The sequence below is a fragment of the Sceloporus undulatus genome, chromosome 1 (assembly GCF_019175285.1).
Source record: "Sceloporus undulatus isolate JIND9_A2432 ecotype Alabama chromosome 1, SceUnd_v1.1, whole genome shotgun sequence".
Taxonomy (NCBI): domain Eukaryota; kingdom Metazoa; phylum Chordata; class Lepidosauria; order Squamata; family Phrynosomatidae; genus Sceloporus; species Sceloporus undulatus.
In genome coordinates, this window is record NC_056522.1 from 148,681,399 (window position 1) to 148,703,655 (window position 22,257).

Below are 22,257 nucleotides of genomic sequence, written 5' to 3' on the forward strand. Positions count from 1 at the left end.
TGGGACAGACAGGACTTTCTTGAAACTACATGCATAATAATGTGTAATATTACCCGAAAACGTCTTTTGTGCTCATCCACTTTGTTTTTAATGAAGCAACTTGGCTTCTTAATGATATTTAATATTCCCCCCATCATCCCTCTAAGATTGCTTTCAGAGTATTTCTGGGTTGTTGTTTTTAAGTATTATTTTTTAAGGAAAACATTAGTGCAATCTCAAATGTATACATGAAAGATCAAGATGTTTCTAAATTACATTTCCTCTTAAGATTCTCAAGATTGTTTATGCATCTCTGATAATGTAATTTCCAAGCCTAGGCTTGTATTTCATGAAAGATGGAAATTAGATAATAACACAGAAATAATTTCCAGGGATAAGAATGAATTTCAATTTCTCATGCTTGAAACAGGATTTGACTGTAGACGCCTGTCCAATTGTTTATACTCCAGTACCTAACAAAAGCCTGAATATAAGAAACATAAACATTTTTTTCAAATCCTAGAAATATTTTGTTGATAAGACAGACATGTTGATGTAATTTCCGCCCTAATAATGCATTTCTAAAATATGATGTATATTGAAATGTGGTGTACAAAAACTTAAAATATTGTCTGAGAAGGAAAAAATTGTATTTGAACCTTCCTTTATTTATGTATTTATTTTGTATGAGCATTTCAGATCATCAAGGGGTTTACTAAGTGCAGAGGACAGGAACCAATGAACCTCCAGATGCTGATCATGGATTAATGGGCAAACAAAAAACAGTACTTGAATACATCCAACTTGAAAGCACAGGTATAAGGAACCTGCAGCTCTCCAGAGATTTGGGAATCAAACACCTGTCAGTATTTTATGGTGCTAAAGTCTGTATAATCTGTACAATTAATGCAATGGTCCTGTAGATGCTGCACTATTTTGTGTCTCCTTTTTTAGGAACTGGAATATATATTGATCATTTCCAATATGTAGGCTATGGTTTTATTTTCCATATTGGTCGGCAGATTTTAGTTATCACTAAAGTTGGTTCTGTCTCTATAGACTGCAACAGTTCTATTCGTATCTCATCTGCTCCTGGTGTCTTATTCTTCCCAAGTGCTTGAAGTACCACTTTTGCTTCACTTTCCAGAATTTGGGGTTCTCCATTGTATTATCCTTCTTCCCACATATCATCCATCCTTTCTTCTCTTTTATTTATTGTTCCATCATTTTTATTTCATTGTGTATTAAGTTCCATTCTGATCAAATAACATCCCCATTCTTGGTTTAAATTTCCCTTTTATTTCCCAGATCTTGTGATGAATGTTTCTTGTTCTTCATATTTCATTGTTGGCTTTTATTTCTTTTTATTGATTGTTATAATAATTCTTTTTATCGTTGTGCAAAGTCACATTTAATGTTCTGGTTCTGTTCCTGTCCTCCTTTTCTTTTTCTTTTTCTCCATTCTTTCTTTTACAGCTTGCAGCATTTCATCTGTCATCCATTTTTTTCCTTCTCTTTCTTTTTGGCCGCAGTTAGTCTTTTTCTGCATTTCCCTTTCAATATATCCCTGACCAATCTCCATAGTTCTTCTGAGTATTGGTCATTTAGACTTAATAGTGAAAATCACTTTTCTTTGAATTCTGCAGGGATGTTCTTCAGATTGTATTTTGTCCTCATGATTGATTTTGTGTTCTTCTTCAGCTTTATTCTAATTTTAGATATTAGTAATTCATGGTCTGTTGTGCAGTCTGTGCCTGGTTTCATTTTTGCTGCTCCTCTGTCTTCTGTTACCAGGTATGTATTCTGACTTTTGTACTGGCCATTTGGTGATGTCCATGTGTATCGCCTCCTCTCAGGCTATATGAAAAAAAAATGTTTGTAATGAATAGATTGTTGTTCTCATTTACTCCCCTTCTTCATTTCTTAATTCTAGTTTAAATCATCTTACAGTTTTGGATTCTTCTCTGCTTCCTGTTTTAGCATTCCAATTGCTTATGATTAGCAAGAAATCATGTTTTGGTGTATTGTCAGTTTCTTTCTGGACTTCATTGTAGGCTTTTTGTTTCTTTGCCCCTGTAATTGGAGCGTATAATTGGAGTATGGTGATGTTTATTGGTTTCCCTTGAAGTCTTATGGACACAATGTAATCTGACTTTGTGTTATATCCTTTGACTGAGCTTGCTATATCTCTCCTCACCATTAATGCCAAACCCTTTCGTCCTGCATTTTCATTACCAGAGTAGTACATTGTGTAGTTATCCATCTCAAAATGTCCCATTCCTGTCCATTTTAACTTACTCACCCCTAGTATTGCTGTTTACATGGTCTCATTCTTTTTTTAAAAAACTATGTATAGTTTCCCTTGACCCATACGTCTCACATTCCATGTTCCTGTAACATATATTGCCGTTAATGACCCCTTTGAGCTTTTGAAAATGTCTGCTGCTTAATTTCCTTTCTGCATGAGTTCTGTAGTGCCCTTGTCTCATCCTTATTTGTGATTGCTTTCTGCTCTGTTCTGCTCTGCTCTTTTAACACTTTGCTTGTGTTCTATTGCTACCTCTTTTTTGATTTTACATTGTCTCATCACAGGCTTTTCTCAGTCAAGAGTTCATGCAAGGGGCTTCACCATTACCTACTTATATACACACTATTAACATACGTTAGTTGTGGTGTCACTTCTGTTGTCTGCAAGAGATCCTCCATGAGTGTCACCATCTGTTACTGCTGCTGGCCAGTGGTTGTTTGTTACCTTAATGCTTACATCGATACACATCTCCCTGATTATTGCTCTCTCTGTTGCAACTTCCCTCATGTTCTCTACCCTCTGAATCTCTCCCCCTCTGATCAAGTCCCACTCAGTTTCATTGTTGTTATTTTTACCCCATCTTTTGACACTTCTACCTCTTCTTGCTCCATCGGCACCCTTGCTTTGCCCCCTCACCCTCCCAGCAGTGAAAGTGGTTGGGCAGCAGCAATGGTGGTTGGGTGGCAGTAATCAGGCTGGCACCTCACTGTACCCCTTCACCTTCCCAGTGTCAAACATGGCTGGACAGCAGTGATGCTGGGCTAGGCTGGCTCCTGACTCTGGGCCATTGCAGATGACTGGCAGCCACTGGGAGGGTGAAGGGGCAGAGCAAGGAGCCAGCCTGGTCCAGCATTGCCATTGCTGCCACTCAGATGCACTCTCCAATAGGAGGTAAAGGGGGCAGAGTGGGGGGCCCAGCCTGACCCACCATTGCTTCCATCCTCATATTTAGCTGTTTTTAAAGGCAAATAGATACATCTTCTTCTTCTTGCAGGGAGATAGATCTGCCAATTGAATTTCACCAGGATCAGTGGTTGAAAATTTGGGTTAGCTTGTCACTGGAGTTTATCACATGGGAGGAATTTCTCTTAATTCAAATGAAAAGAAAGTGGGGCCAGAACGCATTTACGTGAATTCACTAGTTCAGCTAATTTATGTGAATTCGAATTGCATTTGAAATAACTTCCCATTGCCGGAAAATAGCTTGCCATTGCCCAAAATTGTGTGTGGTAGTCTATCACGCAATAACATGAAACCCCATGATTGCCTTCGGATTGCCATTGGATTATACTTCCAATTTCCCTTGTCTGATAACGTCCACAGGTAAGAACTTTCTGGAAATCAGTTTTTCCCCCCAAAGGGATTTGAAAAGAATGTGAGGATGTGGATGTAGACAGGATTCTTGGAGCGATCAGAGCCACTGCATGTGTTCTATATCATTGTCCTTCCTGGCTTATTAAAAAAGCTAGAGGGGACTGTCTGAATGGGTAGAGGGAGTAGTTAATGTCTCTGTAAAACAAAGCAGAATTCCAGCTTTCCTGAAGGAGGCTGTTATAAAAAACATTGCTTTAAAAGCCATCTCTCCCAGGAATGGCTTTTTTAGTAATGGTTTTATAATAGCCTCCTTCTGCCAAGCTGTCTCTAACCATCCATTTTGCTTAGGCAAGCTTCTGGAGGGTGTGGTGGCCTCTCAGATTCTAAGCTTTATGGACGAAATGGATTATCTAGTGTTGGACCACAAATCTGGAGACTAGGGATGGAATCCCTGCTAAGCCATAGAAACTCACTGGGTGACCGTGGACAAGCCACACACTCTTGACCACAGAATAGGGTAATGGCAAACCCCTTCTGAACAAATCTTGCCAAAAAAACCCTGTTACAGGTTTGTCTTAGGATTTCATCATAAGTCCAAAACAACTTGCAGGCATGCAACAACAATGGCCTTTTATTAAATCCATACACTGGCTCATTTTTTTTAAAAAAAATCTAGGATGTGAGCAACAACAGGAGTAATTGTGCTCAGATTAATCCAGCCAGATACATGTACATATGTTTGGCACCTATTGTCATTGAAGAAATCTTCTTCTCTTCAGTGGCTTACCAGTTAAATCTATAATGGGATTTTGCTGCCACCTTGTGAGAAGCAACTGCATTTACTGGTATCAGTCAGAAACTATTTGATAACATAACCTGGGTGCTGTTATTAGGAGAGGTGAATGAATTCTATATTGTTGCAGGACTGGGATAAGACAGTAGGGTGAGATAAGAATCTTAAGTATTGTGACACTATATATAAGTGGCCATTTATCAACAGGGGTCCATATTATTTGATGTTGTGACTTCCATGGGGGTTTACTGTTGTGTGCTTTCAAGTTATTTCCAACATATGGTGACTCTAAGATGAACCTACCATGAACTTTTCTTAGCAAGATTTGTTCAGAGGAGGTTTGCCACTGCTGTGCCCTAAAGCTGAGAGCGCATGCCTTGATATGCCTTCATGACAGAGCTGGGAATCAAATCCTGGTCTCCAGAGTCACTGTCCAACACTCAAACCACTACGCCAGTGCTATTTCTCTAATTCTTAATATTTAGAATGCTGAACTCTTTTTGTTTATTTGTTTAGCAGATAGGGATATTTAGACTAACAAGGTAAGCATCCTACTGAAGTCATTATGATGAAATGAGAGTCTAGATGATGGAGGGCCCAGTCCTCAAGTTGAGTGTGAACAGTCCAGATGATATTTGGTTTGTTTAGTGCCAAACCTAGGGTAAACCCCTATTGAAATACACTTTAAAAGCTCCCTATTTGCTGCAGATCTTCCCAGAAGATCCAGAGCCCTCGACTGCAATGCCAAGTGGCTGTTTAAAATACATCCCACTGTATTCCCTGGTCCTGCCACTGCTGCTACATGCCACTCACTCTGAGGTCAGGATGATGTGCCTCCTCATGAGATAAAGGCTGAGTGTCTTGTTGTGAACTCAGAGCAAAGGGATATGTTGTGGTGGCAGCTGTGCCAGATGGTACAGTGGGATGCATGTGCAAACAGTCACTCCACATTGCAACAGAGGGCCCCAACTAATAGGGGGAGCTGGGGGCAGTTCTAGGGCCAATCTGATCCTGAGTATCCTGGCCTGTGCAGATAAGACCAGAGTTGTCAGTTAAAAGACCTAACTACGTGAGTTGGCATGAGTTTTAAGATCTTTTGGGGAGGGCTTTCTCTCATTCCCATTGCCTCCACAGGTGCTTTGTTATGCAAAGACAAGTGGGGGACTGGTGTGTGTGTGGGGGGGTCCTCACCAAATATCAGCATTATTGCAAAGGTTGGGTAAATTAGCTTTTGTAAGAGACTTGGGTAACCTTCAGGATCATTTGCACCTGTTTATACCAGTACTAAGAGCCCTGGTGGTGCAGTGGTTAAATGCCAGTACTGCAGCCACTCACTCACAAACCACAAGGTTGTGAGTTTAATACCAGCCAGGGGCTCAGGGTTGACTCAGCTTGGCATCCTTCTGAGGTTGCTAAAATGAATACCCAGATTGTTGGGGATAATTAGCTTACACTTAGGGTGTGCTTAAGTGCACTGATAAGCGGTATAGAAATGTACTTGCTATTGCGATAGCTACTAACAGAGGAAAACTCCAGGGTTGAGGTGACTGAAGAGAGTTGTATTTAGAAAATATGCACAGTGCAATCACACACATAAGATAGCAGTTCACCTAAACACAGCATTCAGAGCTAACTGAAGTAGAAATATGGAAAGATGTTTAGGGGTTTGCAGTAGGCTGATAATTACCTGCCCTATGAGCATCCTTTCTTGAGAGGCTCTGGTTGGCTCTTCTGTCAGGAACCAGACATATTTTTATTTAGGCAGGATTTAGTTCTTAAATCATGTTTTGAAAGTGGTGTACTGTGCTTGTACCTTTTAAATTATGATTTAGAATGTTTGTAACCATGTAGTTTTTAAATAGAATTGTTTTATTGCTTTTTTTAACATGTGAAAAATAACATTTTAGCTGAACTTTGTTTTAAATTATAGTAAGGCACTTTGGATCCCATGCCAGGAGAAAGGCAGGGTACACATTTTACACACACACACACACACACACACACACACCATTTATTGTATATCATGTATCATTTGTGTGTACATATTAGGAGTGTGCATTTTCTAGAAAATTTGTTTCAAATTCTGATTCAATCAATTGCCATTTCTAATTTAACCAAGACTGTTTCAGTCTAATTTAACTAGGACTGCTTCAGAGGCTGTTTTAACTTGGCTTTGAATCCACATCTTGGTTTGGAAATCCCAATGTGACTTCAATTGACTATTGTTCTTCCCCTCCTCCTTTATATATTTTAAGGAAACTGCTGAGATTTTTTAAAGAAAGAACAAAACAAAACAAATCCTAACACAAATGGAAAAAATGTTTTCTTCTGAGGGAATCAGGCTTGCAAAAATTCATAAGCAAGGTGCTGGAAATTTTATGCAAGAGTTGTCTTTACAGTTTGCTGGGTCTCAAATATTATTCCTGTAATATGTTGTGTGGCAAATTACTATGAAAATTACATGCAGCATGAAGGAAGCTGTAAGTTAAGAAGCCTGACGGCTGCAAAAGGATAGATGCAATGGGGGTGTGAGAGTGGAAAGAAAGCCTTCAAATTAGGGAAGATAGATATCACTTCACCTTGCACCCTTGATATTTACTGAATGAAAGTTAATTTGTGTGGAAATGGCACATGTCATAAAGTTGTCCTTAGATGAGAAACCTGGAAAAAAATAGGATAGATATATAGGATAGTTACAGTGAATGAAGAAAAGGTAAAGGTTTTTGTTTCCAGTTAACTGCACCAAAGACAGAGACAATACAATATGATAGTGGTGAATGATGGATGTGAAACATACATTGACAAGACAAAGTGGAATATCCAGCATCTTTCATGAAAGATCACCTTCATTTTATGGAGTCTATGGAACCTTCCCAGGTCTATAGACTCCATAAAATCTGTAATAATGTTCTTCCTCCTGGAAGGAGAGACAGTGAAGACTATTCTTCCAGATCCAAACTGAAAATTAATCTTTAGAGGCATAAATATTCAGAAGCATGGAAAAAACATGTTTTGATTGAGCAGTTCTCAAATAGATGTGAATAATTTGCATTAATTTCAGGATGAATCAGTTTGAATCTGAAGCATATTCTTGTTTCTGTTTCACTTTGGTGGTTTTTAGGTTATGGGATTTAAATCATTTATTATATAGTCTGTAGATAAATAATTTGATCCTGATAGCAAGCAAAGGTAGTTCTTAGGGGATGATAATTCAATAGGTCCAGTTCACCTGGACAATCATGATTTTTCAGAGCCTTGTCTCAGGAACATGTCCACTTCCCAGTCATCTAGATATAGGACCAAATAAGCTGTGATGATGTTGTCATATGGACTGATGTTTCCCACATAAGCCTGCCTCCATTTTGAGATTTTCAAGAGAGGATTTTTCCTTCAGCTCACTACACTCACAATACATAAAATAAATAAATAATCTGGTAGTGACATGAGAGACGGACTTCTCAGTGGCTGTTCACAAGCTCTGGGACTAGGTGGATCCACACTCTCCATTGTATCCTTCTTGCAGTCGGTGAAGACATTTTTGTATAACCAGAGATGACCTGACATTAGTCACAGATATAATTCATTCAGAATTCATTCGTTTGTTTGTTTGTTTGTTTGTTTGTTAAACCTCAGCAGAGAAACGGAGAATCAAATTTCTAAGGAGAAGAAGTAAAACCATTAAATAATGGATTTCAGAGAAAGTATAATGTAGTGATTAGCAGAACCTGGATGAAATAACGAAGTGAAGTTGTTGTTTTTATGCATGTTTCTTCCTTCATAAAGCACTGTGGCCCTATTTGCACAGGCCAAATAAATTAGCCTCCTCCTGGCTTCTCAGAGAAGAGTCCAGATGATGCATGGCCCAAACACCAAGCCTGGTGTAATAGACATTGAAGGCTAGGTACACATCTCTTAATATGGACTAAAACACCTTCTTTGTGATGGCGGGGGCCTGTAGAATACAGTGCCTTTCACTGCTGACACTGTGCATTGATCACTCTGGGGACAGAACAAGGTGTCCATCCATGTGTTTGAGATAATCTCAGGAGTGAGTGCCTCGCTGCATTGGGGAGCACAGTGGGACATGCATGCAAATAGCTGCCCAATGTCAAAATGGAGGGCCTGAGGTAATGAGGGGAGATTGGGCTAGTTCTAGGGCCAGGATTCTCTGGGCTACCCCCAGAGTATCCTGACCAGTGAAGACAGGAGCTATGTTTTCCTCTAAACTTCCACATGGCCTTTATTAAAGTGTAGAAGTTCAGGAAGAAAGATTCACAGCCACTTATTCCAAGGAGCTAGTTCCTGAAGAATGAACTGAAAGATGAAGAAAACTGATCCAGAAAAATTCAGATAGCAAAAAGTGTGTGTGTGATGGCACGTGTAAAACGAATCTTTGGATTCAGAACAAAATAATATAAGAGAAATATATAGGTATAAAATTGCAAAATAATACAGTGATTACTAAAAAGACTCCATGCCAGAAAGTGTGTGTATGTGTGTGTGCCTTCACATCTCTTTTTGACTTATGGTGACTCCATTAATTTCATAGGATTTTTTTAGGCAGGGAATATTCAGAGGTGGTTTTGCCAGTAATTAAATATAGCCTACAGCACCTGGTATTCATTGGTGGTCTTCCATCCAAGTATTAATTGGGTTGACCCTGCTTATCTTCCAAGATCAGATGCACTCTAGTCCCTTTAAGGCAGTGATGTCCAAAACTCTGGCCCTCCAGATGTTTTGGACTTCAGCTCCCAGAATCCCAGACTATTGGCCAAGGTGGCTGGGACTTCTGAGATGAATTCCAAAACACCTGGAGGGACAGATTGGACATCACTGCTTTAGGGTATTTAAACTTAACCCCAGATAAAGTACAGTAAAAAGTGCCTTTTCTAAAAATAAATAAATCAGTGCAAAAAGCTAAACTAAGGACCCAAGGCCACTGAATATGCAAAATCTACAAAAATTAAAATCAAAATGAAGAGAAAAAGGAGAAGAGAACTCCTTTCTCATTATATATCTGCTTTGGGATCCACAAACATCTCTAGATTTTCTTGTCTTCTAAAATTGGCCTTTCCCCTTATTATTAAAATTCAGTCCTATATTGATAAGTGGAAAGTCAGGGAAAAAAAAAGTTCACCATATTATTGTTTTCATTGCTGAGAAGCAACATGCTTTTTCCCCCCTTAGGGCAAAACATGATAACATGGTTTCAGCAGAATAAACACAGAGCCAATGGGCACAGAGCCACTGGAAGCAACCAAGGTATACAAACTGGTATGTTCTCCATACAGTCCCATTGGCCTGCCATTTCATCAAGGCCTTCTCGCCATAGCAGTGGCTTATCTGTCTTATCACTCACTCCAGAATTCAGAGCATCCAGGCCTGCCCTCTTTCCAACAGGAAACAACCATTCAAGCTATGAAATACATTTTCAATGTCTTTGGTTCTGCTCCATAGATCCATAGTACTTCTTCCCAAACTTAAAATATAGGACCTGGGGAACAGTCTACTCCCCATTTTCTTTCACTGCTAGCTTAGCAATAGGGAGGCCAGACCATCCCCTTAGAGGAGACTATTATATTAACCCAGGAGAGTCTGGTTACTAAGCTCTAGTACAGGGGTAGGCAACCTTTGTGAGGCGGGCGCCGGGTTGCTGTCCCTCAGACAACTGGGGGGGGGGGGCCAATAAAAAAAAAAATAAATAAATAATATAGGACAACATTTTCAAAGGTAGGACACATTTTTTTAAAAAAGGGGGAAATGGCAAAAATTGGATGATTTTTAAAAAAGGTTAATATAAATGCATGTTTCTTAGGCATGATCAAAATGGAGGACATTTGGGCCTCAGAAGCTGGCTGATATCAATATCATCATCATCATCATCATTGTTAAAGCAGACCTTTTAGCATTAAAAGTACCAAAAATACACAGAAATGCACTTTGGAAAGTCACACTGTCTCACCTTCAGAAAGAGTGAGTGCATCTCAGAAACTGAGTTATATCATCATCATCATCATCATCATCATCATCATCATCACCACCACCACCACCACCACCACCACCATTATCATTGTTAAAACAGAGCAGACCTGTACAAATGAAATGGAAATCCTCCTCCTCCTCCTGCTACTCTTCTTCTTCATCTTCCTCCTCCTCCTCCTTCTCCTTCCTTCCTCCCTCCTCCTCCTTCCTCCTCCTCTTCCTCCTTCCTCCTCCTTCCTTCCTCCCTCCTCCTCCTGCCCCTTCCTTCCTTCCTTCTTCCCTCCTCCTCCTCCTCCTCCTCTTCCTCCTTCCTTCCTCCCTCCCTCCTCCTCTTCCCCCGCCCCCTTCCTTCCCTCCTCACGGCTGTCTGGCAGCCGCAGGAAGGGAGAGAAGGAGGAGGATGACCCCTGCCCTCCCTTCCCTTCCCGCGGCTGTCTGGCAGGGAAGGAAAGGAGGGTGGGGGTCGTCCTCCTCCTTCCCTTCCTTCCCTGCCTGCGGCTGCCTGGTGTCAGTGGCAATCGCCGGCAGGACCAGGCGGGGGCTGGTCCTGCCACCTCGCTGGTCCAGATCCGGCCCGTGGGCCGGGGGTTGCCGACCGCTGCTCTAGTACATGGGTCACCTACCCATGTTGTTGTTAACTGCCTTCTAGATCAGACCACATAAAATCCCTTCATTGGTTGCCGATTAGCTTCTGGGCACAAAACAAAGTGTTGGTTATTACCTTTAAAGCCCTTCATGGCTTGGGCCAGAGCTACTTAAGGGAACGCCTCTCCCTACACAATCTGGCCTGCACTTTCAGAACATTTGGGAAGAATCTATTGGAATACTCAAAAATCAGGCTAACAACAACATCTTACAGAACATTCACTGCCGCAGCCCCCAGATTGTGGAACAGCTTGCCAGAGGAGATCCGTCTTATCACCACCTTAGATGCCTTCAATAAGGCACTAAAGACGGATCTCTTCCGGCAGGCCTACCCATAAGAGATCTTAAATACTCTGCTTCTGATCTGATTGTATGAATGTTAGTGTGAATATTAGTTGATGATCCGTTATTTTAGTGAATTAATAGTAATGTCATTGTTTTACTAATTGTATTTTATATGGAATTGTTTTATTGCTGTAATCCCGCCTCGATCCACAGGGAGAGGTGGGAAATATAAATAAAAATTATTATTATTATTATTATTATTATTAATATTCATGTTGACTTTGACTCATGGTAACCCTGTGAATGAGACAACTGCCCTGCTTAGATCCTGCAGGCTCAGGGCTGTAGCTTACTTGACTGAGTCTCTTCATCTGGTATGCAATCTTCCTCTCTTTCTCCTGCCTTCCACTTTTCCTAGCATTGTTGGTTTTTCTAATGAGTCATGACTTCTCATGATGTGGCCAAAGTACAACAGCCTCAATTTAGTCAACCTCGCTTCCAGGGATTGCTCAGGCTTGATCTATTCATTTATTTGTCTTTTTAGCCCCCCCCCCCTTCTCTCATTACATCCTCAGCACTCTTCTTCAGTACCACATCTCAAATGAACTGATTTTCTTCCTATCTGCTTTAATCAGTGACCAGCTGTCACAGCTGTATCACCATGGCTTGGATGATCTTGACATTACTTTCCAGTTTTATATCTTTACACATCAGGATCTTGTCTAGTTCTTTCACAGCTGTGTTTCCCAGTCATAGTCCTATCCTGATTTCTTGACTGAGCAGTGATTGAGCCAAGGTATAGGAAGACTTTATTTCAATTTCCTCATCATCTAGATTGAATTCATGTGATTCATGTGTGGTCATTATTTTTGTTTTCTTAATGTTAAACAGTAAGCCTGCCTTAGCCCTTTCTTCAGCAAAGGCAACAAGTCCTTGTTTTTTTGCTAGTATCATGGTGTCATCTACATATCTAGATTGTTGGTATTCCTTTCTCTGATATACAGAAAACACAGCTACCCATGGCATTTTTTTTAATGAAGAGGTGGGGTATGGAAAGCAAAGTAAGAGTGAATCTTTTACAGTGGTACCCCGGGATACGAAATGACCGCGTTACGAAATTTCCGGGATATGAAAAAATTAGATAGGAAAAAACTGTTTTGGGTTACGTTTTTTTTTTCGGCTTACGAAAAATTTTTTGGTGCTTTTCGGCGCTTTTTCGCACGAAATCGCGGCTTTCCAGCGCTAGCTGCTATGGCTTTTTCGGGTTGCGAAATCTTTCGGGTTACGAACGGCGCCGCGGAACGAATTAAATTCGTAACCCGGGGTACCACTGTACTTAGCTGTGCCTATGGCTTTTGCAGTGGCTATTTCTAGATAAAAGAGAAAGAGAGGAGGAGAGGGAAGATGTTTGCTATTAACAATTTGCTATTTCTTTTGGCAGCATTAGTCTTGGCAGGTGAGTTACAGTACAATAAAGTCTATGGTGACCTTTCCTTATTCTGCTCTGGATACAAGTGGATAAAGTTACCCGCTGCATTCAATCCTCATATATTGTGTAGTGAGCCTCACTGTCATAAAGTGTGCTGGCTTACCACCCAGAGGGAGCTATATTTCATCTAGGCATCCAGTGATCCCTATCCTGATATTATTACACTGTATGCTAAGCCATCTGTAAAGTACCAAAGGGGTCTAGTTCTTTGAATGGAATGGCTTTATACAATTGAAGGGCAGGCATTTAATGGATTGCAGCAGAACACTATTATTGGGTTCCCTAGATTATATTCAGGGCTTAATTTAGGAAACACAGAAAACGTGAAGAGAGTTAGTAACATATTTACACAGGTATTGCCAACCTCTCCCCTAAAATATTGGAAAACAGGCTGGATGCCTGTGGGGAATGCATTAGATCTTTACTCATTTATGAAATTTATGAAATATGTATGAAAGTTTTGCTGACTTCAGCAATATTGCAACCACTCTTGCATGCATAGTTTATGGAGCTTATAGGTACCATGTCTCTACAGTGTATATCAGATATGGGCAACTTTGGTAGGTTTGGGAATTAGATTTTCACTCTCAGCTTCCCATACCTGACACAGCAGACACCTTAACAAGTGCATGAAAAGGTTTGAAAATTAGAGACAATCAAAACAGAAAGTTATGGGATTTCCATTTTTGGTTAAGAATTTCTCATATTTTCTCAAGCTGCTGGTTCTACTGCTACTTGGACCTCTGCCTTCCAAGTGCCTTCTAAGAAGAAGAGCCCTCCCTCCAGTCCATCTGGTGCCATCCGGCCATGGAGGGAGAGATGCAGTTCCAGCTCCATCAGACCTGGCCTGAACTAAGAAGAAGAGCCTTCATGCACAAAAGCTATTATTTAATGCTGTAACAATCGCATAATAACTGAGGTGATATGAAGCAACCGTAGTCAGTGGAACTCATGTTCTGTATGAACAAACATCAGTAAGATTAGAATTCAGTTAGCTGTGAGTAGCAAGCAACCTTAAAGACAGGGTATATTTTTTCTCACTAGATGGCACTGTTTGGCAAACTGAGCAAATGTTTTGACAAGGCACTATTTCTGTCAGAATTGAATAGCAAGAAAGCCTGAAGCTCCACTAGCACAAAGTTGTACCTAGATGATTGTGCTTTAATAACAGTAGTTTTCCCCATTTAAAATGTGAGCCATTAAAAAAAAGAAAAAGAAAACTAGAATTTAACTACAGAGGTGGACAGAAAATTCCCATAAATAATTGGTATTTGAATTGCCACCTATTTATACTTTCACTCATTCTCTTTGAAGAATTTTTCCTTTTCTATCTGGATTTCTCTCTCCCTCTGCCTGTGTGTGAGAGTGTATATATGAATATTAACACCCCCCATATTAGTAATCATATAAAGCATATCATATATAAACACAAAACACTACAACCCACAGCATACACATATATCCCCCTCTCAAAAGAACAAAAAAGTAAATAAATAAAAAGAAAACAAATATTGACTTCTCATTTACCAACACAAACAGCATATCCCTTCATCAAGCACTAAACTTCTTTAGTGAATCTAAAATGTAGATCGTGTCCGACTTATGAGAATTACTGGTAGGGGGGTACCATGTTGATTCCTTTTGGGGAACAATTTCATCACTGGAGAAAACAAATAGGACTAACCACCAAGTCAGGTGCTGAGAATAATCTATTTAAACCTCCAGGTGACTGAGTACATAGTTTTAAGACATCAAAGCTCCCCAAAAGATCCCCTTTTGTCTTATGCACCGTGTGCATTCCCCTGTGGTCCAATGCATGTGGCATGGGCTTGTGCTACTGCTACCTTATGGGCCAATTTCCTCATGGGGTAACCCAGCGGCCAAAGTGGCCCTGTCTGCTTACCCCAGGGTGGTAGATATCCGTCCAGACTCCAGTGATCTGTGACTGAAAATTGCAGTTGTTCAACATGAATTATCCATGCAGGAGAGTTGCTTCCACTCTGTATAAAGGCACAGTCCCTTTATCCTCTGGCATGCCTCTCTCCTGACCTTGGAATGCCACTTGGAAAAAAAGGGGGAATTCATAAAATTCCTTCGAAGGGCATGCCTTTGTTGTTATTTTTATCTGCCTTTGACTTCATCCCACCTCATGGCGACCCTGTGGATGAGACAACTCCAAGACTCCCTAACACTCACGGCTCTGCTTAGGTCCTGCAAACTCATACCCATGACCTGTATAATAGACTCCATCCATCTAGCATGTGGTTTTCCTTTCTTTCTACATCATCTTTCTTAGTATTATTTTCTTTTCCAGTGCTTCGTGATCCTTCTAATAAAGTACAATTCATTGGAAGAATCCTGTCTCTGCAACCCTTTATCTCAACTCCTCTTGGTATACAGATTGAGACATGATTCCAAGGGCTGGTTGTAGGACATTATTTAATTGAACCTGTAGATATTCATTGCTACACCTACTTTTGCACTTTTTTCCTTGATCTTCCTTAGTAGTTGTTCCAGGCCTGGGAGTTTTTTTACTAGTATTATGGTGTTGTCTGCGTGTCTTAGGGCTCAAAGAGACAGGCTAAAATAAAGCTGCTTCAGATCACTTTGGAGGTATGCTGTTTAAATGACGCATGCGTCCTAAGAGGCCGGAAGCCACACCAAAACTACACTCCATGGAGTGTAGTTTTGGTGTGGCTTCCGGCCTCTTAGGAATGGAGCGCACCTTAGGTGCAGCTTCTGGCCTCTTAAGATGCACATGGCATTTAAACAGCATACCTCCAAAGTGACCTGTTTGGGGCCTTTGTTTGTTGATATTTCTTCCTCTGATTTTCACTCCTACTCCTCCTCCTGTGTCCAAGCCTGCTTTGTTTATGCAGGACAAATGAGCTGCTCCCCTCAGCCCCACTCTTGCTTCAACCTGACCTCACAATGCATGACCAAAGCCCTGATTTGACTGCAGATTGTCTTCACGATGTGACACCAGTTCCGCATCAAATCCAAGGCACTCCTGACTTAAACTGCATTAAAAAGAGTTACCTTTTGACTTACTCAGAAGCAATGCCAGGTGGCTGCCTACACATGCATCCTGCTATGCTGACCAGCACCACTGCTGCTGGGGTAAATCATTCCCTGTGAGATTGAAAATGAGATTGATGCTGGGCTCCTTGTTTTTTACCTCAGAGGTAGTGATTTGTTCCAGTGGCAGTGGCACCAGGCAGCACAGTGTGTGTAACAGCTATCTTGTATCACTCCAAGATGCAAAGGTAATGGGGAGAATTCAGACCAGCAGCAAGTCCAGAATACTATGGGATCAGCCTGGTGTATTCTAGCCAGTGTAGGTCCATCATTAGAGGGTCAAATAGCACATTATATTTATTGCATTGTAACATGTTTGTTCTTTGTCACGTTGCTTTGGTGTGAGACATGTTCTGCTGCATTCCCTGGGGGGCAGGAGAAAGGGCAGATGCTCTAATTTTCAGCGCTCCTTAGACGTTCCTCTACCAGTTCCATCCTTTTTGGCACAGTAACAGAGAACAACATCAAAAGTTATTATCCAGGAAATGTGTTTGTCAGGCATTTCCTGCTTCCTAATGTTCTTTATACTGGACTTTAGCAATGTGCTGAGAAGAAAAGGACTGGTATAAATACACTCTGCTTCTTTGGAGCAAATAAAATAAAGCCCAGGGGCAGGAGAAAGCCCTAACTGAAATGTGGAGATACATTCAGACACATCCACAATATGTATTCCCGCCTCAGGTAATAGCATAACCTTTCTCACATATACCTTACCTTTTTAATGCTTATTGCTTCTAAAGCCATCTGTTCATCCAACCATATTCTAAAACAACAGAACATGGGTTTAAATACTGGAAGGTACCAGATCCAATCTGAGCTTGGAAGCTAAGCAGGGACAGTCCTGGTTAGTACTTAGATGGGAGAGCACTAATGGATACCAGGTACTGTAGAGTCTGTTTCAGAGGAAGGAAGTGGCAAAACTATATCTGAGTATCTCTTCCCTAAGAAAATTATGAAATTCATGGTGTCACCAAGTCCACAGGTGACTTGAAAACATGTACGCACGCACGTACGCATGCACGCACGCATGCACACAACACACCCAGGAAAGTGGTGGTAGTGAAGAAGCGGCAGCTGTAACAGTGGGAACACTGTCCCCAGAGAAAGCAAAAGAATCTTCTTTGCAAGCAGCCATTCTTCCATTTCTGCAGATGGCTCAGAGTCTCTCAGATGGCATACCCTTAAACCTCCTAAACTGGTTGTGATATTCTCTTTTTCTGCTTGAAAAGGGTATTGTAACAGATAATTCTACCCTTGCTACCCTGCCACACTGCATGGGGTTTTCTTGGCAATGATTTGTTCAGAGGCTTGCCATTGCCTTCCTGTGAGGCTGAGAGCATGTGACTTGCCCAGGATCACCAAGTGGGCTTCCATGGCTGAGCTGGGAATCAAACCCTGGTCTCCAGATTTATAGTCCAACACTATGCTGGCTCTAGCACTAGGGTTATGCAAATCTTTGTTTATCTTGTTCTCAAACACAGGAATGGAAAAAGTTTTTGTCCTTCTTTCACAAGATTTAAAGCGTTCTCGATCATTCTTCCTCCTCCTGCTCCATCATAATCTTCATTTGGGGAATTTTGATAAGAATTGACAAAAAGACAATATTTTTGCACAAAAATATTGACTTGTGCAAAATACAATATTTTTGAGTAAAGGGATTTTTTATGGTTATTAAGAAAACAGCAATACTGATCTTCCTGCTCTTGTTGACATGCAAAATGGTGGCCATTTAAATAGGGTGCCTTAGGCAGCATCTACACTGCAGAATTAGTGCAGTTTGACACTGGTTTAACTGCCCTGGCTCAATGCTGTGAAATTCTGGGATTTGTAGTTTTGTGAGATATTTAGCCTTCACTGTCAGAGTGCTCTGATGCCACAACAGACTACAAATCCAAGGATTTTATAAGATGGAGTTTTAGATAGTCGAAACAGTGTCAAATGAGATTAATTCTGCAGTGTGGCAGCAGCCTTAATGTATTTTAAAATCCTTTCTCATTGAGAATGAGGAAATTTGTGAATATTCTTTCCATCCTTCCAATACACATCCACACATGTATATACTCTCTCTCTCTCTCTCTCTCTCTCTCACACACACACACACACACACTCTCACACACACTCCCTTTTGTCAGTCTATCTCCTCCATGCTGCAAGTAGCCTGGTATTATCTGCACTGGCAATGGGTTGAAAGGCTTTTCACTCTACAACTGAGAAATCTCTTAAAAGCTTTATAGAAAGTGAGAAAGTTTCAATGCATTGCAGGTTGGGACAGAGAGGATAATTTAATATGCTTGTCTTCAAAGGTGATGGCACAGTGACAGCTGGTAGTGTGAACCAAGGAGGAACCATTATTCCTTTCTCAGTTCCACTTTTCCTTTACTATAAAAAAATAGAGAGCAGTACTGTAGTGTGTGTGTGAGGGGAGGGGGCAGAGAAAAAGGCTGTGGTTCATATAATCTATGTTATCCAGATCAGTTTCAAGAGCTCGGTTTTCTGGTCTTGGTACGACAAATAGATGGGTGATCATTTATCTTGCTCTCTCTTCAGTGCACACATTCCCCCAAGTGAAATCTCAGGGAAGACAGATCTCTAAGTAAAAGACAGCATCCCATATTATATATTATATTATATTATATTATATTATATTATATTACATTACATTACATTATATTGTGGCAAGCAGCAACATGACCCCTATTGGTCACTGCAATGTTGTTAGTTGTGTATATATGGTGGGAACAGGCTGCCTAAATACCCCGATGTTATCTGATCCAGTCTGATCTTGGAAGCTAAGCAGGGTCACCTTTGATTAGTACTTGAATGGGCGACTGCTAAGGGATACCATGTGGTGTAGGCTTCAGAGGAAGGGCCTGGCAAGTTCACTTTTCTCAAGTTGTGAGAGCAAATGTAGATGACTTGGAGGAAGGAAGGAGCACTTAATTCAAGCATTTAGACTGGATGGTATTGTTTACATGGATGTCCACTTGCCTCGGGATCCATTCTCTTTTTCCTGGCAACCTGACCAGTGTTCCTGAAAGGTCATCAATTTCTCAAAAACATGCTATCTCCAGATATGAGATATGAAAATATGAGGATTCAAAAATACAGTGCAAGGTATGCAGGGGTGCTAACACCAGCTTTGAGGAGTCCTTGCCTAAGAAAACCTCATGAAATTCATGGGGTTGCTATAAGATAACAGGCTTATGCTGTAGTACAATAACATCTCAAATCTGCAAAACAACAATTCCCTTATTGGGTTAAGCAAAATGCACAACGTACATGATGAAAATTTTCATAGCTCTACTGGCTTCTTCATCAGGAAAAGGTGATAAAAATCATATAGGTGGAAAAAAAGATGATGTTAGAGTCACAGGCCTACATTTTGTCAAGTTGTTGTTGTTGTTGTCAATTAAAATGCTATGGAGGGATAGCCACGAAGACAGAGACCTTTCCTCCTGGCCATGTGGGCTCTGGGAGGCAAGAAAAACAGTGGAGCTTCAAAAGCATGCATTGTGTATTTTGCACATTTTGGATGGCCCAACTGCTGTTTTGTGGGGTTTGGATGTTATTGTACTTTGAGGTATGACCAGCATGGCTACTCTGGATATGTTTTCAGACTTATGCTGTGTTAGCTGAAGAAAGGAATGCCACTACAAACTCACTACCCACCAAAATTACTTATTAAGGTAATGTCATCACTTATAAGGAGCTAACACTAAGTTGTGCTTCTTCTTGCAGCAAGAACTGCAGACATAGCCTTTGGAGTGGTCAAATCCTGTGCTTACTGAGTGACTAAACACTTTGATTTTTATGTGCCATGGTGCTTCAAGTGAGATCAGAACAAAACTTTATACCTTGAGGAGACTGCTGAGAAAAAGAAGGTCTTTTTCATGTTTCTGTTGAGCTTTTGTGTGGTAGAATTGAGATTTTCTTTGTCTCTGTGTATAGGTGAAGATATTATTCTTTCAAAATTTCATTTCTCCGATAAGAGAGGGAAAAAAACCTGGTAGCTCTGCAACCAAAAAGGGGAAAAGGTTGAAAGGTCCAATGTGATATGGTACACCCATAATGATACACTCATACATTCTCAGTACTTTATCACCATTCATTTTGTTTTAAATGAGAAAAAGGAATGAAACGAGATAGATCCTATCTGATCAAATAAAATACAGTGATGAAATTTTAGTTGAGTAATAATATGAGATTTTCTATCTTAAAAGAACAAAAGAGAGACAGTTTGTGTGTGTGAGAGAGTGAGAGAGGTGTGGGAAAATTAACACCCTACCCCCAAATAGTAATACAAATACACACTTTTTACTTGTGTGTGTGTGTGTGTGTGTGTGTGTGTGTATGTATATGTATATGTGTGTGTGTGTGTGTGTGTATGTATATGTATATGTGTGTGTGTGTGTGTGTGTATGTATATGTATATGTGTGTGTGTGTGTGTGTGTGTGTGTGTGTGTGTGTGTGTGTATATATATATATATATATATATATAAACCTCTTTAAGTAGTTCCAGTTGGTTCATCATTGATAATGTTTATTACCTGCCTGTTTCTTCAGTTTTGTATCTAACCCCCCTTCCTTTTTCCTCTTGAACCTATATTACATAAGAAAATATTATTGAATTATACTTTAGGAAAAGAGTGTCGTGGGAAAATAAACATTGGTGTTACTTTTAAAAATCCTTTTAAAATATCTTATTTTTTTTTAAAAAAAATAATTGCACTGTTTCTATGCAAAAATTAGATTCCCTTAAATTCCATCCCTGCAGACACCATACAGTCTTGGAACTGAACTATTAAAGCTCTGATCTTTCAGCCTTCTGCTGATTCACCAGCCATGCAAATTGCAGATTGAAGTGTTAGCAGCCATTTTGCTTACATAACAGAAGGTGTGATTAAATTACTGACAGCATCAGCACTGGGCATCATTCTAGGGCAGCAGAGCCTATCACTGACACCTGCTTTTGGGCCTCCCTTTAATTCCATCATCTTTCCATAGTGAATTTTCTCCACTAAGCATAGGGTATAAAACCTATACTTTAGGGTTGCTGTTTTCAAACTGTGCTGCAGAGCAGCTCAGTGAGACTTATTCCCAGGTAAGTGTTTAAAGCTAGGATGAGTCAGTATGGTATAGTAGCTCGAACGTTGGAGTAATATTCTGGGCATCCAAGACATAACTCTCTTGCACAGTTATGAAACGTTCTTGGGTGGACTAAGCCAAGTCACATTCCCTCAAACTAAGAAGGCAGCAATGGCAAATCTCCTCTGAATAATCCTATGATGGTGTCACTTTAAGACCAAAGTAACCTGAAGGCACATAATAACAACCACCACAACAAAAATTAAGTAGAAGACTGAAGCCCAGAAGATAAACTGCATGCTATGTTAAATGTGTAGCAAACAACTAAACTTTCCTTTGCATTTTTAAGCTGAAGTAAATGTGCAATAATCTGATCTGGAAGAAGTATACAATGCACAAGCAGAGCTTAGAAAAATATGTTACAAGTAGCAATGTTACATGAAATGTTTTGAGATAATAATGTTATAACAATGTCATGTTTTAAAAAACTGATGCACTGGCATTTTTTCCACCTTTTTATCTTCCTTTTTTTAAAAAAATAATATTTTTAAGTTTTACAATACAAAATGTTACAGTTTCTTCATATCCAAATATGCTTTAACACTTTACTTATTTTATACTAAAAACACCTCAGTGCACCCCTTCCCCGGAGCCATTCTTACCTTTTTATCTTGAGCAGAAATGGCTAGTAGAAGAAATTGTACTTTGCCTCAGGAAAGACACAGCGGAAGTACAGACTGCCAGTGGATGTCAGTATGAGCACTGCTATCAATGGACCTGTGTGAAATTAAGCCTTGCATTGGAAACCTAAGGCAGAGGATCTGTCTTGCCAGCTTTTTATTGGGCCTCTTATTGTTCTATTCAGGACAAGAGGCTCTTAAAATGTAACAATCTGGCCAAGTATTTGAAAAGCAATGTATCAGCCCAAATGAAGCTTCCAAGATAGAAGGCTTCAAAACAAAACAAAGTCCAAACCTGTGATAAGGATTGCCACATCTATAAAACTGCCGCATTGCTACAGATGGCACAACTGATAAACTAGAAACTCCCAAGGCATTGTTAAACACCCAAGATTTTTATTTATTTGTTTATCAATATTCTTTCTATCTGTATTAAATTTTGGATTCAATAGCAGAGTACATACACATTGACCTTTCCAAGCTGTAAATGCAATCTATGTTTCCATTGATTTAATATTAGTTCCTTCTTCCCCTCTGTGTGTGCACAAGTGTGTGTGCATAAACGTGTGTATCATATTTATTAGAATTCAGACATAGCCACATTAATTTGCAATATCA

The 22,257-nt window shown here is 40.1% G+C and overlaps 1 long non-coding RNA gene across 1 annotated transcript; it reads right to left on the reverse strand.

The window, feature by feature from the left end:
* Window positions 1-643: 643 nt before the first annotated feature.
* LOC121918860 lies at window positions 644-21,884 on the reverse strand. The gene is made up of 3 exons (XR_006101318.1): window positions 21,622-21,884; window positions 19,728-19,885; window positions 644-1,836 (listed from the first exon to the last, which is right to left on the reverse strand). It is a non-coding gene; the product is annotated as an uncharacterized LOC121918860 (long non-coding RNA).
* Between the last annotated feature and the right edge of the window lie 373 nt (window positions 21,885-22,257).